The 13,197-nt window shown below is 49.4% G+C and overlaps 1 pseudogene; it reads right to left on the bottom strand.

Moving 5' to 3' along the window:
* Positions 1-4,928: 4,928 nt before the first annotated feature.
* On the bottom strand, positions 4,929-6,706 carry LOC144160866 (uncharacterized; annotated as a pseudogene).
* Positions 6,707-13,197: the final 6,491 nt, after the last annotated feature.

The raw sequence follows: 13,197 nt of genomic DNA, 5'->3' as shown, positions 1-13,197 counted from the left end.
GGTATATATTGTATAACCAGTTTACACTTTTATTTAGTTTTGGCATTTCAAGCAGCTTAGATGACTATTTGTTGTATTGCGCTCGTGCAGTAAGCGTCTCCCGAGTTTCCACAATAGCTCACGTCTAGCAATTGCATTTCGTAGACGGAAAAGCGTTCGCAGATGCGTAGTGGTGCTGCTGACCGCTGCGCTTGTTCGCCCATCGCAAAAAAGTGCTTCCCGCACCCTAGTTTTACGCTGTACGGTAAAAATATCAGTTGATTTTATTTCATTAGTACCTATATTGACTTCGCTGACTCTTCTCCCGCCTTCAAGAGGCCTTATATTTTCCTATTGGCATACCAGTCAGCGAAGCGTCGCATGTGCGCTTGTGCAGCGCTTGTGTGAAGCGACCTTGACTTGGAGCTAGATACAGTGTACAAACTAACCAAGTAAAGAAAGGCAAATTCTACCATTAACAAGCGTGTCCTGGCTTCGTTTCAACTGAGCGAACGAATTGCGACGAGCCGTCGGCGGCCGGCGGACGAAACGCTGGGCCGACTGACTCTGTCTGAAGGCCGGGGAGCCGTGCAGTGGCGCAGCCAATTGCCAGCTTATCCCCTCCTGACGTCACACGAAAACGCCGCAGAAAATGGGCGAGCGTAAAGAGAGGAGGACAGCATTTTCGAATTAATTTTTCTACTAAATAAAATCGCGTAAACGCGCCCAGGGTGGTCGAAACATGGCCTGGGGACTCCGGACTACAATTTGCAAAAGTAATCCCGCAATGTTTACATATCACTTCAGTGTCCCTTTAATTTTTCCACACAAGAAGTAAGAGAGATGAGGCGGAGGTTGTCCGTGTTAATGGCTTTGCCCGCTTTGGGTATGAAGGTGACCATGGCGGTCTTCCAATTAATCGGGAGGGGTGTTTCCCCTAGCCAAATAGAGTTGAAGTAAGCAAGGAGCATAGTGTAGGCAGAGTCGGGAAGATTTGCAAGTAGTTTCACTGAGCTGTGATCCCGTCCTGGTGCCGTTCCTCACCTCATTTTTGCTAGGGCCGCCTTTAGGTCGTATAGCTGGAAGTTTTGATCCAGCTCCGCGTTCTCGCTACCTGCATACGAGTACGCGGATCCTCGGGGGTCCTGCTGTGTGCTTAGGTATTGGTCTCGCAGTTTGCATGCCAATTTTGTCGTGTCCTCATCGAAGCTGTGAATCGTCGGAGATGCTTTTGTGTCTCTGTTCGAGCTTGGGTCGGATCGATCAAGGCGCGGAAGAGGCGCCAGATACTCCTACTGGACATTCGTGGCGCGGCCGTGTTGCAACAGTCCACCTAGTGTCACTAAATAAGCTACAGAGTACCGTCACTGAGGCACGCAAGTGAGCAACGGCGGCCATTTTGGTGCTAATCAGTGTTGCCAGACTGTCACTTCTGCGGCCTCACCGCTCACTTTCACGAGGTCATTTGTAAACAACCCTGCCGAAGACGCCGCAACACCGCATCTTCAGACACACTTCTGCAGCCGAAATGCTGCGAAGCGCGTTATCTTTTAATCACGTTCGGAACGACGGCAGTCGTGCGCAGCCGCAGAGCAGGGCTGACAAGCTGAGAATACCACAGTTGACCGACATAAAACGCATAAAACGCATAAAACGCATGAACCGTCGCAGTGTAAACAAATGTCACGTGAAGCGAACTGACCAATGATCACGGTGGCGGCACGGAACAATAGGAGAAAAGAGTGCCGATACTCTGTAACCTTATCTAGTGACACTAGGTCCACCCAGTTAGAGTCGGCGAGCTGGGCCGCGTACTCCGCCGCTCGCTGGGTTAGCTCGGCTAAGCGAATTTTCAGTTTTCGTTTGTGTTTTTGTCGGCGCCACCGGCGGACGAGGCTGTGCCGAGCAGCCTAAATATGGAGGACGTAGTTATCCACCTCCGCAGTCGTATCCGAGAGTTTAATGTGGGTTTCTGTGGAGCGAAGGGTCGAAACCAATTACTGGGACCATGCGGGGTACCTTTGCTCCTTAATGGTGGTGGAGTTAGTGTATGTTTGTCTAAATTTGTCCAATCGGGTAATTTTGCCTCTGCGTAAGCTCTTGCCAAGTGACGGGAGCGAATGGTGGTGTTGAGTATGCAGTTGTCGCTGCCGAGGGTCACCTCGTTGTTGACCCAATCTGCATCATCATCATCATCATCATCACCAGCCTATCTACGCCCACTGCAGGGTAAAGGCCTCTCCTATTATTCTCCAATTACCTCGGTCCTGTGCCAACGGTGACCAATTTATCGCCGCAAACTTCTTGATCGCATCTGCCCATCTAACTTTCTGCCGCCCCCTGCAACCCTTGCCTTCTCTAGGGATCCACTCTGTTACCCTTAATGACCAGCGGTTATTTTGCCTTCGCATTACATGCCCTGCCCACGTCCATTTCTTCTTCTTAATTTCTACTAATATGTATTTAACACCAGTTTGCTCCCTGACCCACTCCGCTCTCTTCTTGTCCCTTAATGTTACACCTATCATTTTCCGCTCCATTGCCTGCTCAGTCGTTCTCAATTTAAGTTGAACCCTCTTAGTGAGCCTCCAAGTTTCTGCCGCGTAGGTCAGTACCGGTAAGATGCAGCTGTCATACACTTTCTTCTTCAGCGACAATGGTAGGCTGCTATTCATTATCTGAGAATGTCTGCCATATGCACCCCACCCCATTCTGATCCTTCTAATTATCTCTGCCTCATAGTTGGGATCTGGGGTCACAACTTGGCCTAAGTAGATATATTCTCTTGCCATTTCCACTGCCTCGCCACCTATCTCAAACTGCTGTGCTGTCCCGTGGTTATTGATCATTACTTTAGTGTTCTGCATATTATTTTCAGGCCCACGGTTCTACTCTGTTCGCCCAGTGCGGAAAGCATGCTTTGCAATTCGGCCCCCGAGTTACTTAGCAAGGCAACGTCATCTGCAAATCTGAGGTTACTGAGGTATTCTCCATTAACGCTTACGCCCACCTATTCCCAATCCAACGTTCTGAATACTTCTTGTAAGCATGCTGTGAATAACATTGGAGAGATCGTGTCTCCTTGTCTGACACCCTTTCTTATAGGTATTTTACTGCTCTCCCTATGGAGGATGATGGTAGCTGTAGACCCATTGTAGATATCCTCTAGTATTCTTACATAATGCTAATCTACCCCCTGGTTCCGTAATGCCTGAATGAATGCTAGGGTTTCGCCTGAGTCAAATGCTTTCTCATAATCTATGAAGGCTATATATAGGGGTTCAGTATACTCAGCGCACTTTTCTATCACCTGATTGATGGTGTGAATATGGTCCATTTTTGAATAACCTTTACGGAACCCTGCTTGTTCTTTAGGTTGACTGAAATCTAAGGTTCCAGAGATTCGGTTAGCGATTACCTTGGTAAATACCTTGTAGACGACTGACGATAAGCTGATCGGCCTGTAATTTTTAAAGTCCTTCATGTCGCCTTTCTTACGGATTAGGATGATGTTCGCGTTCTTCCAAGATTCCGGTACCACTGCGGTCATTAGGCATTGCGTATACAGGTTTGCCAGTTTTTCAAGTACAATTTCGCCGCAATCCTTCAAGAGGTCTGCTGTTATCTGATCCTCACCAGGTGCTTTGCCCCCTTTCATCCAATCTGAATATTGGATGTTTTTGTGAGCGTAAGGTCCGGACATGTGTCCCGGGTCACGGAATTACCCACACGAGTTGAGTACGCAGGGTTGGTGTGAAGAGTTAGGCCTAGCGTGGACATAGGTTCCGCATGCCAACTTACGTCCACGCCGCTCTTCACGCACATATCCCTCGAAGCAGGTTCTCGAAGCAGGTTCTCGAAGCAGCAACTCGAAGCAGGTTCTGTACCCTCGCCCTAAAACCAACACATTCGCACAGTCACTCTTTATTCGAACTGCTAAAGACTGGAATGCTCTACCGGATAACATTGTTAATACCAAAGATACAGAAACATTCAAAAAGTTACTAACAACCGTTTCCGAGCCCGTGTGACCTATTGCGACTATTGTCTTGTGCCCTTTTTTTGTTTTTTTTTTCGCCCCAAACCAGTTCATATACTGTATGTTGAATTGCAGTACTGATTTCTGTGGTTGACCTTTTACTGTTCACTTGTAGTGACTAATACTTTGTGCCATTGCGATTATGTCTCCCTAAACCGTGTAAAGGATCCTGCTGTGTCACACAGCATTCAGAGTGTATTTGCATGCCTGCTGTTCGCTTGCAGTTGCTAATGATGTTTGTCACTGCGATTATATCCCCCCAAACCGTGTAATGAATTCTGCCTGTGTTACGAATAGTATTCGCACATTATTGTGTCTTCGTTTACACAGACGTTTGTTTGCTGTTTTCACTGTTTTTTACTCGTCTGCTTTTGTAATACTCAAACATTTGTATCCCCACCCCTCATGTAATGTCCCGTCCAGGGACCCTTGAGGAAAAAAAAATAAATAAATAAATAAAAGTGTGCTCGGGGCGCTAAAATCACCCACAATCCCCAGGGGCTCCTTGCCCGCAGACTTTAAGGCGCGGCTAAAAAGGTCTGCGAATGTAATATTGGCTAGTCTAGCGAGCAATGGATGTTTAACGTGTAGTGGCGGGTACTGTTTGCGCAGCGGAAGGAGTGTTACCATCATGTACGAGAATTTTGGCTTAAGGTCAAGGTCAAAAAAGTAGGCCGTGTAATTTTTATGCACGGAGATGCAGGATAAGGGGTCTTGCTGAAACGTAGTATAGTTTGTGAGCGTGGCACCACTGCCTGGCTCTTGAAGGGCTACCACAGCAGGAAGGCTTTCAAACATCGCGAGGAAAAGTCGGAAGTCGTCCCGCTTTGTGCGCGACTCAAAGCCCCGACAGTTCCACTGGGTGATTTGAATGGGGGTGGCCGAATTTGATCGTGCGTATTTCCGAATTTTAGGGCTGCCTGCTATGGTCGGTGAGGTTAACGAGTGATTGTGATAGCGGCGCTCCCGAGCCAGCACTAGCGGGGTGAAGATTGTCCTGCATTCCCGCTAGGGAGCAACTGTCATCATCATCAAGATCAATCTGTCGTCGTGAAGTTTTGGGGTACCGGCCGCACACGTCCTTAATTAGACCGGTTAGTTTGTTGGAACGCGCGACTTGTTGTGCTATGAGGGTGGTGATGGCCTCTGTTATTTTTCCGATCGCAGCTTCTACGAGAGTTGAGATTTGATTTTGGAGACGAGTTATCACACTGTCCATTCCGGCTTCAAGGGCGCTCATACCAGCCTCAAGAAGAGCGGCTAGCGCATCCTTCGCCGCTGCGCCAGTCTCACTCTCAATTGCCTCTCCTGCGGGGGGGGGGGGGGAAGAGGGCAGACTAATTGGTTCTATATTGCCTCGGCTGCTGCTAATCTTTTTTGCAACGTCTCAATCTGTGCCTGCAGGTTGCTCAAAATATTTCGCTCCGTTCTGCGCACCGAAGGGGGACGATTAGGGGGGGGGACGAGAAGGCAGCCCCGCCCGTACCGCTCACCTGCTTTCCGTTTTTGACGGCGTTGGCCCCTGCCTGGCCCCCACCACTGCAGGACTGCACCATCGGCTGCTTCCTGCCTGCTCCGGTAGAGGGATTTTGCTTGTTTGTCTTGACATTGTCCCGGCGCGGTGGCTCACCGGGTTCATCGCGAGTCTGAGGCTGGCGACGTTTCTTGGCCGCCATTCAGGATTTTCTGCCGTTTGGAGCCGCCGCATTGGAGATACCGTACTTGGCCGTACACGCTCGTGAGATGGTGGCGTGCGCTCCGCCACACACAGAGCACACTGGTACACAGTCATGAGGAACCCGCACTTCCTCTTCCACAATCTGCACCTGCTCTCCACACAGGCCACACGTATCCGGTCTTGGGTTGGGACAAGCGTCCATCCGATGTCCGACGACACCGCACTTGCCGCAGGCCGGAATCGTTCGGTAGTAGGGTTGGAAGGGGATCAACATTGTGTAGTAGTGAACAAAGCGCGGCTTCTTCTGGCCAGCGAACGTCACGCGCGCCTTGTTCGATGTTCCAAATTTACGCACCTCGACGATGGTGCCTGATCTGCAACGCACGCTCTCGCGAAGCGTCTCCGTCGTATCTGTGTTGCGGACCTCGATGACTCCGTGGCAAACATTGCCTTAGTCTTGTCGTAGGTACCCGCGTAGCAGGACCTGCCTGCGCTCGATGTTCACCGCGAAGTCCCCGATAAACTTGTCCACCGTGTCGGGGTCCGGGCGGGGTATGAATGGCAATCAGATTTTGCTCTCTCGAGGGAAGAACTGTCAAACACTCAGCTCGCTCGTGCCAGACGTACGCCTTGAACGCGGTTCCGTACCAGTTCTCGGAGAAAGCTTCATGCAGCGAGATGCACTCACGGGGCTTTACGACCATTACGTAATCGTCCGGATTCGGTTTTGGGAAGGGTCGAGGCTTCCATTTGGTGATAAGCGTGCCTTTGCGTCCAGCGGCACGTGAGGCGGGAGGCTTCGTCTTGTCTGCCGGCGTACCGGTCGCTGGGGTGGCGTCTGACGCTGCCTTCTTGGTGTTGGCTTGCGAGTGGCGCGCTACCGCGTCGTTGAGAGCTTTGCTCCGAAATCTCGGTGTAAAACCAGAATTTGGCGTCTCGGAAATCGGAACCGTATCCCACGCCATGGCATGCGGGTGGTATCCACGCTGGTTGATCGTAGAGGTTGCCATGTTGCCTCGGGAGGCATGTACCAAGCAACCTGCATCAGCATCGCCGTTTGGCCTATCGGCGCCGCCAAAGTGGTGGGGCGATAGTCGGCCGTAGAGTTGTTAAAAATCGGCCCACCTGGATGCAACTGTTATCCACGTGTTCCCTGTGAGCTGCCGAAACGAACGATGTCGGTCTTGATGGTGTTCAGTGAAGTTGCCGGTGGTTCCAGCCGAAAAACGACGAAGCCCAAGCGCAGCACCGCCATATCGCTACTGGACTGCGAAGTAGACTTTCTGGACAGATGTTGTATTACTGGTTGATCTGTGCACTTGTGAGATAATGTCAAGATCAAGATTGTTACGGTCACACACGTTCTTATATATTTTTCTTTTGTGTAATAAACTCTTCAGTTGTTAGTCAGCCCTCGTGTTGTTGTCCTCTTCTTTCTGTCCTGGTTTTTTGCGCGCTGTTTCACCACCATTTATCCATCACCCCACTGATCCACCCATCCCCTCATCCATCAACCCATTCGTCCGCCCGTCCGTCCGTCCATTCGTCCACCCATTCATCCATCCATCCATTCACCCATCCACCCATCAACCCATCCAACCATCCATTCATCCATCCATCCGAACGTCCATCCGTCCATTCGTTCATTCGTCCTTCCATCCATTCATCCTTCTGATCATCCACCCATCCATCCATCTATACATCCATCAATCTACCCATCCATCCATCCACCCATCCAAGCATCCAACGATCCTACCATCCACCCATCCATTCATCCGTCCATTCATCCATCCGTCTGTCCGTCCGTCCGTCTGTCCTTCCATCCGTCCAACTGCCCGTCCGTCAATCCATTTATCCATTCATCTATCCATCCATCCATCCATCCAACCAGCCAGCCAGCCATCCATCCATCCACCCATCCACCCACCCATCCATCCACCAATCCACCCACGCATCCACCCATCCGTCCGCCCGTCCATCCGTCCGTCGGGCCATCTATCCATTTTTCCATCCATCCATCCATCCGTCCGTCTCTCCCTCCGTACGTACGTCCGTCCATCGAACTGTTCATCTGTCTCTCCGTCCGTCCGCCCGTCCGCCCGTCCAGCCGTCTGTCCGTCCATCCGTCCATTCACCCATTCATTTATTCGTCCTTCCGTCCATTCGTCCATTCGTCCATCTATCTATCCAGGTACGTCACCAGGATTTTTTTTCGGGGGTGGGCCCAACCCAAGGTAACTTTTCTATGCAAATAAGCGAGAGAACGAGAGTACCGGCCGTTACTAGTATAAGCACGATGAACACCCAGCGTTTACTATAAAGGCGCGTAAAACTGCACAGAGAAGTGAAATAAGAGCCTCCGCCTTTGTGATGGAGGAGAAAAGCGAAAATAATCGTTTGTTCCAGATTTCGGCGCACGTTAAAGATCCCTACGCGAAGTCTACAAAATAAAAAAAAAAGAACAGCAGTAATAAAATATTTACAGGAATAAATACGCGTACTGCACAGTAAATATACATTCCCTCTGCTAAAGTTAAAGCATATTTCTGGAGCACCCCACACGTTATACACAATCGAAGCCGGTAGGAATGGAAGTGCAAGCAGGCACTCGAGATTTCAGATCTCCATGGCAAACCTCTTGCCTTTCTATTTTTTTCTACAAAGAAACCCTGTGGCTTCGAGTTATGAAGAAAGGAAACAAAATGCTAGGTAAATCGGAGATGCCATACGCCTAATTCCTTGTATTATTATCCTTAAACACCCTCACAGTGCGACGTTTAACGGTCTGCCATTGAAATCGCGAACGAGTCAGGCCACGGAAATTGGTGTATCGATACGCACTGAACTGCAGTAAATGTAGATAAAAAACAGTGGCATGCGCCAACGCGTCAGCGCTTACCTTGGAAATTTTGTAAAGAACCGTGTTATTTCCAGGGAGGCGACTTGTCGCTTTCTCGTCGTCTACGAACGCCTTGTCCTGGGCCCTTGCCCATACCAACGGCTTGAAGAAAGATCAAAGGCGGGAATGAGCTTCTCCTCTGTCCTCTCGTTCGGCCAGTTTGTGAATTAAACTAGTGTCTATGTGCCGACACCTTGACGATACTCCGACATCGCGAGACTAAGGTATCTTAATGCACCTCGTATTTTCTTCATATGTACCGGAAGGTTTATAACCTTTTTGATACAAAGACACAGTTCGCAGTCCAATGTTGAAGCCGAAATTTCTCTCGGGGAAAGTCTGGTTGGTGTCCGTCGAGATGCCCGGTCCGCATTCAATTTCACCGGTGACCCGCTGTACACCCGTCTGTCTCATGTTGACCATTTTCCACCTTGACTCCGTGCGCTTCCCCGCTCAAGCCCAGTGTTCTCGAGGTCTTTCATAGGAATGCAGCTCGGGGTCCGTAAACCCGCTAATAAAGGTTGTTCATTCTTGAGGTGGGTGGTGTCGTTGTGGCGATTGGTGAAGTACCCGATCACAAGATGAGGAAAGTAGATGATGAAGAAAAAGTCAATTTACACTTATTACATTTTTTACAGGAGACGACAAACCACGAACATAAGATAACACAAGAGAACAAAAACTGGATTACACATAAATGGCGCCGCAGCCCACAAAAAGGGTTTAGCGGTACAATTCTTGATGGGTGCCCGGTGGCCAAAAAGGGTGTCGAACCGCCGCGCGGGTGGCGAGAAATTCGTGGGGTTCTGGCGCCCAGAAACTGGCCCGGCAGCTAGTATTGATGCGACTGCTCTGGGGCGCAGTTACGGACAAACTCAACAAAATTACGCATGCGGTTGGCAGCGAAGCCGCCCCTGTACAGCAACACACGTACCAATTAGAGTTTTTACCCCCGCTCTCTCCGGTCTGCCGCCAGCGAAAGTCGGGGGGAAACGAAGGCCTTCCCAACAGCTGCAAAGAAGGCAATCCCATAGGGCTGCCACTCCTCCGACGGCTGGGAGGACACTGCAAAGCGACAAGAAGGGAGGAGGGCCATCGCCCCGAGGGGGTCAACCGGCGCTGGTATTACTATACCACCGTTTTGCATAGCAGCCTCTAACTCCAATGGCTGTCAATCAACAGTGGTGCTGTCCCTGGCTTTATTTGTCCAAAGGAATGCCGCCGGAGTCTCTTGCCGCCATACAACTGCGATGCAGGCCTTCACTTAGTCACCCTGCTGTCGTCGGGCTTGGTAACGTTTTAGCGTCTCGAGTGGGGCCAGTTGGTACCTTCTGAACCTACAAAACAGCGCAAACAACGAGGACTAAGAAAGAAGGGCACAGACGAAATCTGAGCGTTCATGCGCTTCCTTTTCGAACAACCCTTCCTGTCCAGATGGACTCGCCGACTGTGGAACAGTGCTTTGGTACTCCGACGGTAGCTTTTCCTATGCCCGCGTTACAGTCGTTAGAGGTGCACGGTGATGGAGTCAACCTACCCTCGGGCCAATCCGCTCGTCGCCATCCGGATCCAAGCCGTTCTATCTTATTGGCGTGTTCGGCGGAGGCTGCACACGTGCTCGAGCCGGACGTTGGAAGGCATTCCGTAGAGGAAACCTACAGTTGGTTTCTCTGCGGGAAGCAGACTTCTTACCCTTCTTACCCACAATAGCAATAGCAGCATTTCCATGAAAAATAGTGAAAAACGCGCTGTAAGTTCAGCTCAGGAAAGGAACCAATTGAGCCAAAACCACCAGGCATGAGCGACCGTATATGCCGACCCCAAGGCACGCTGGTACGTAGGGATTCGATCAATGTTTAGAGGGAATCATTTTCTTCCCCACCAAAGCTTATGCGACCTGACCATCTGAAACCGCCCCCTTGGTGAAACAAGTGACAAGTTTCTGCGGTCCTTGGGAAACGAAGCACCGAATGTAGACGAACTGGGTAAATGGGGTGCAGAGAAAGGCAAGTGACAGACCGGCAGCAGAGCACGAAGTCAGTTTACAGCGGTACTGGCTTCCGTGTAAACGGAGCAAACAAACCTCGCCTGTTTTTTTAACCCCAGTTTGACCACCAAATGAGGCGCCTTTTTTACGAAATTACCCCAACTCACAAACCAAAACTAAGACATAAAACGGCAATGCAAAGAAAATAACGGCAACTTTTCGCTTGAAAAATGTGGCAACTAAATAGTTGGGACACTTTACTCGATACATGTACGCAGATGATCTTACTTCGTATGAAAAATATGCCAGACCCTGCTGTGGCACGGATCAAATGAGCCAAAATCATTTGCCCAATGGTATTCCCCGTTAAGTGTGACCTTTCGGGCTGTTTTTGCAGCTTTTTTGTGCTTTTGAGAGCTGGCCAATTATGAATTCAGAGAGCCTTGAGGAGATCGACAAAGTATCTGCCGCCACATGTCTACCACAATGTGAACGGAACTGAACGAACTGAAACGGAGAGCTGTGATACTATGATTTTATCTCGCATCCCCGTCCTTACGAGGTATATGTGGTTATTATTGTTGTTATTACTCCCATTTTCCAACTTACGTACTCAAAAAATTACCTGCCGCTTACAAGCCATGGCAGGCTATGGAAGATGATATGAGCAAGCTCCTTGTGAAGCGTTTTGCAAATTTATGGCAGGGCAATGAAGACCTTCATCAGTGTCTTCAGGCATGGCTAAAAGTATCCTACGGAAACATTCAAAAAGAGCAGCTAATGCCAAGAGCACTCACCGGCTCTTCATGTACAGTTTTACTGTTCTTGATGCTTTGTTGCAGGTTTATTGCTTTGTGGCCTAAACCTTTATAGTACCAGTCTTCAAAATCAATTGCAATGAAGTTTTAATAAGAACACCGCACCAACTTGTCTGTTTCAACTAAGTACGAGCCATATTCAAAATTATGCTAATATTGCTCAAATTCTCCGCATAATTCTTAATTACTGGTCGCTATAGATTTCCCCTAGCGGATATATGAAACATGTCACTTAACAGTTTTGACAACACTGCATTTATGTCCGGTTCGAAACTTTCGTTTTTTTTCCCTCAAATTCTCTTTAGTTGGATTTGGCTCATTTCGAAAAAAACGCATGAAATAGTTATCAAGCACAGGATTAATATGGCGCCGCTTTAGAATGTGTGCCAGGGGAGAAGAGAGGTGGTGCCGAGAAGGGTGAAGGGGGAGTATGGCCCAAAAATTTCGAGGGGCGGGGGGGGGGGCGTTGCCCTTGGGACCACCTCTTGGTACGTCCCTGCATCTATCAATCCGTCCATTCATTCATCCATCCATCCGTCCGTCCGTGCGTCCAGCCGTCCGTCCGTCCGTCTATCCATCCCTCCAACCATCCGCCCATCCGTCCATCCATCCACCCATCCGTTTGTCCGTCAGTCCGTCCACCCGTCCATCCGTCTGTCCGTCTGTCCGCCCGCCCGCCCGTCCATCCGTCCATCCGTCCGTCCGTTCATCCATCCATCCATCCATCCATCCATCCATCCATCCATCCATCCATCCATCCATCCATCCATCCATCCATCCATCCATCCATCCATCCATCCATCCATCCATCCATCCATCCCTCCATCCATACATCCAAGATTTTCACTCTAAAAACCGCCACAAAGGGGGAATGCGCATGTCGGAATAAAGCCACTTTTTTGCTTCACTGGCGAATAAAGATTGTGGCTCCGGAAGATCTAGAAGATGAAGATATTATGCAGCGGACATCGCAACAACAAAACACTGAAACTTTTATAGTCCCGTTTGCGGGCAATAAGATTTTTTTGATGCTTCGGTCTCCAGATTTCCACTTCAAATTATTTTTCTGCCCAGTACAACAGGCAAAATGTTTGAGATGTCAAAGGCTGGGATTTGGTGGAGAGGGATTCTTCTTCCCGATAGATTTCGCAGAACTACCCTGGAGTTAGTGAAAATGCCCCCTTGTAGCGGAACTTGGCGCAGTATGTAAACAATTCTCTCCTTTAAAGCATAGAGCTGAGGTGCTGTCGAAGATGTGTATCGCTTCAGAAGGAATGAAAACAGTTAGTGTGGTATGTACAGTTCACACGTAGATGTTTTCATGGTTGATGAACCATGGGTAATTATGAATGACTATATACAGTTAGTCCTGAATGATGTAGGGGATTATGACTGCGGAATACTCTTTTTCGTTCCTATTCCTGTGATAACATATGCAATTTGTATCAGAACAAGCTTCCGCTGCGGGAAATGGGGCGGCATTATTCAGGAGGGCTGGGTAGAAATAGACCGCGGTATGCAATAAATCATTCGGCCGAATTCGTAGCGGCAGCACTTCGAGGCGATACAATTTAGGTAAGAATTTCTGGCGTGTAGCGATGCCTCAAGTGCAATCGAAGGTTCTCCCGTTATCTAATTAACAAAAAAAGACATACAACGTGCCCCTGCTATGGTTCAAAGACTCGAAAAGGGCTTCAGAAGTCTAAGGCACGTGCGTACCCTTCCAAAAACAACGGCGCTGGAGCTCTGTTTCCAGCATTCGCCTGATTATGGGACTAATTAGTGCTAAAATACGCC

Source organism: Haemaphysalis longicornis, unplaced genomic scaffold (genome assembly GCF_048455015.1).
Source record: "Haemaphysalis longicornis isolate Haplotype H1 unplaced genomic scaffold, Haemaphysalis longicornis Haplotype H1 scaffold_11, whole genome shotgun sequence".
Classification (NCBI taxonomy): domain Eukaryota; kingdom Metazoa; phylum Arthropoda; class Arachnida; order Ixodida; family Ixodidae; genus Haemaphysalis; species Haemaphysalis longicornis.
The sequence above is the reverse complement of the archived record's forward strand: the minus strand, read 5'-3'. Positions and strand labels throughout refer to the sequence as shown.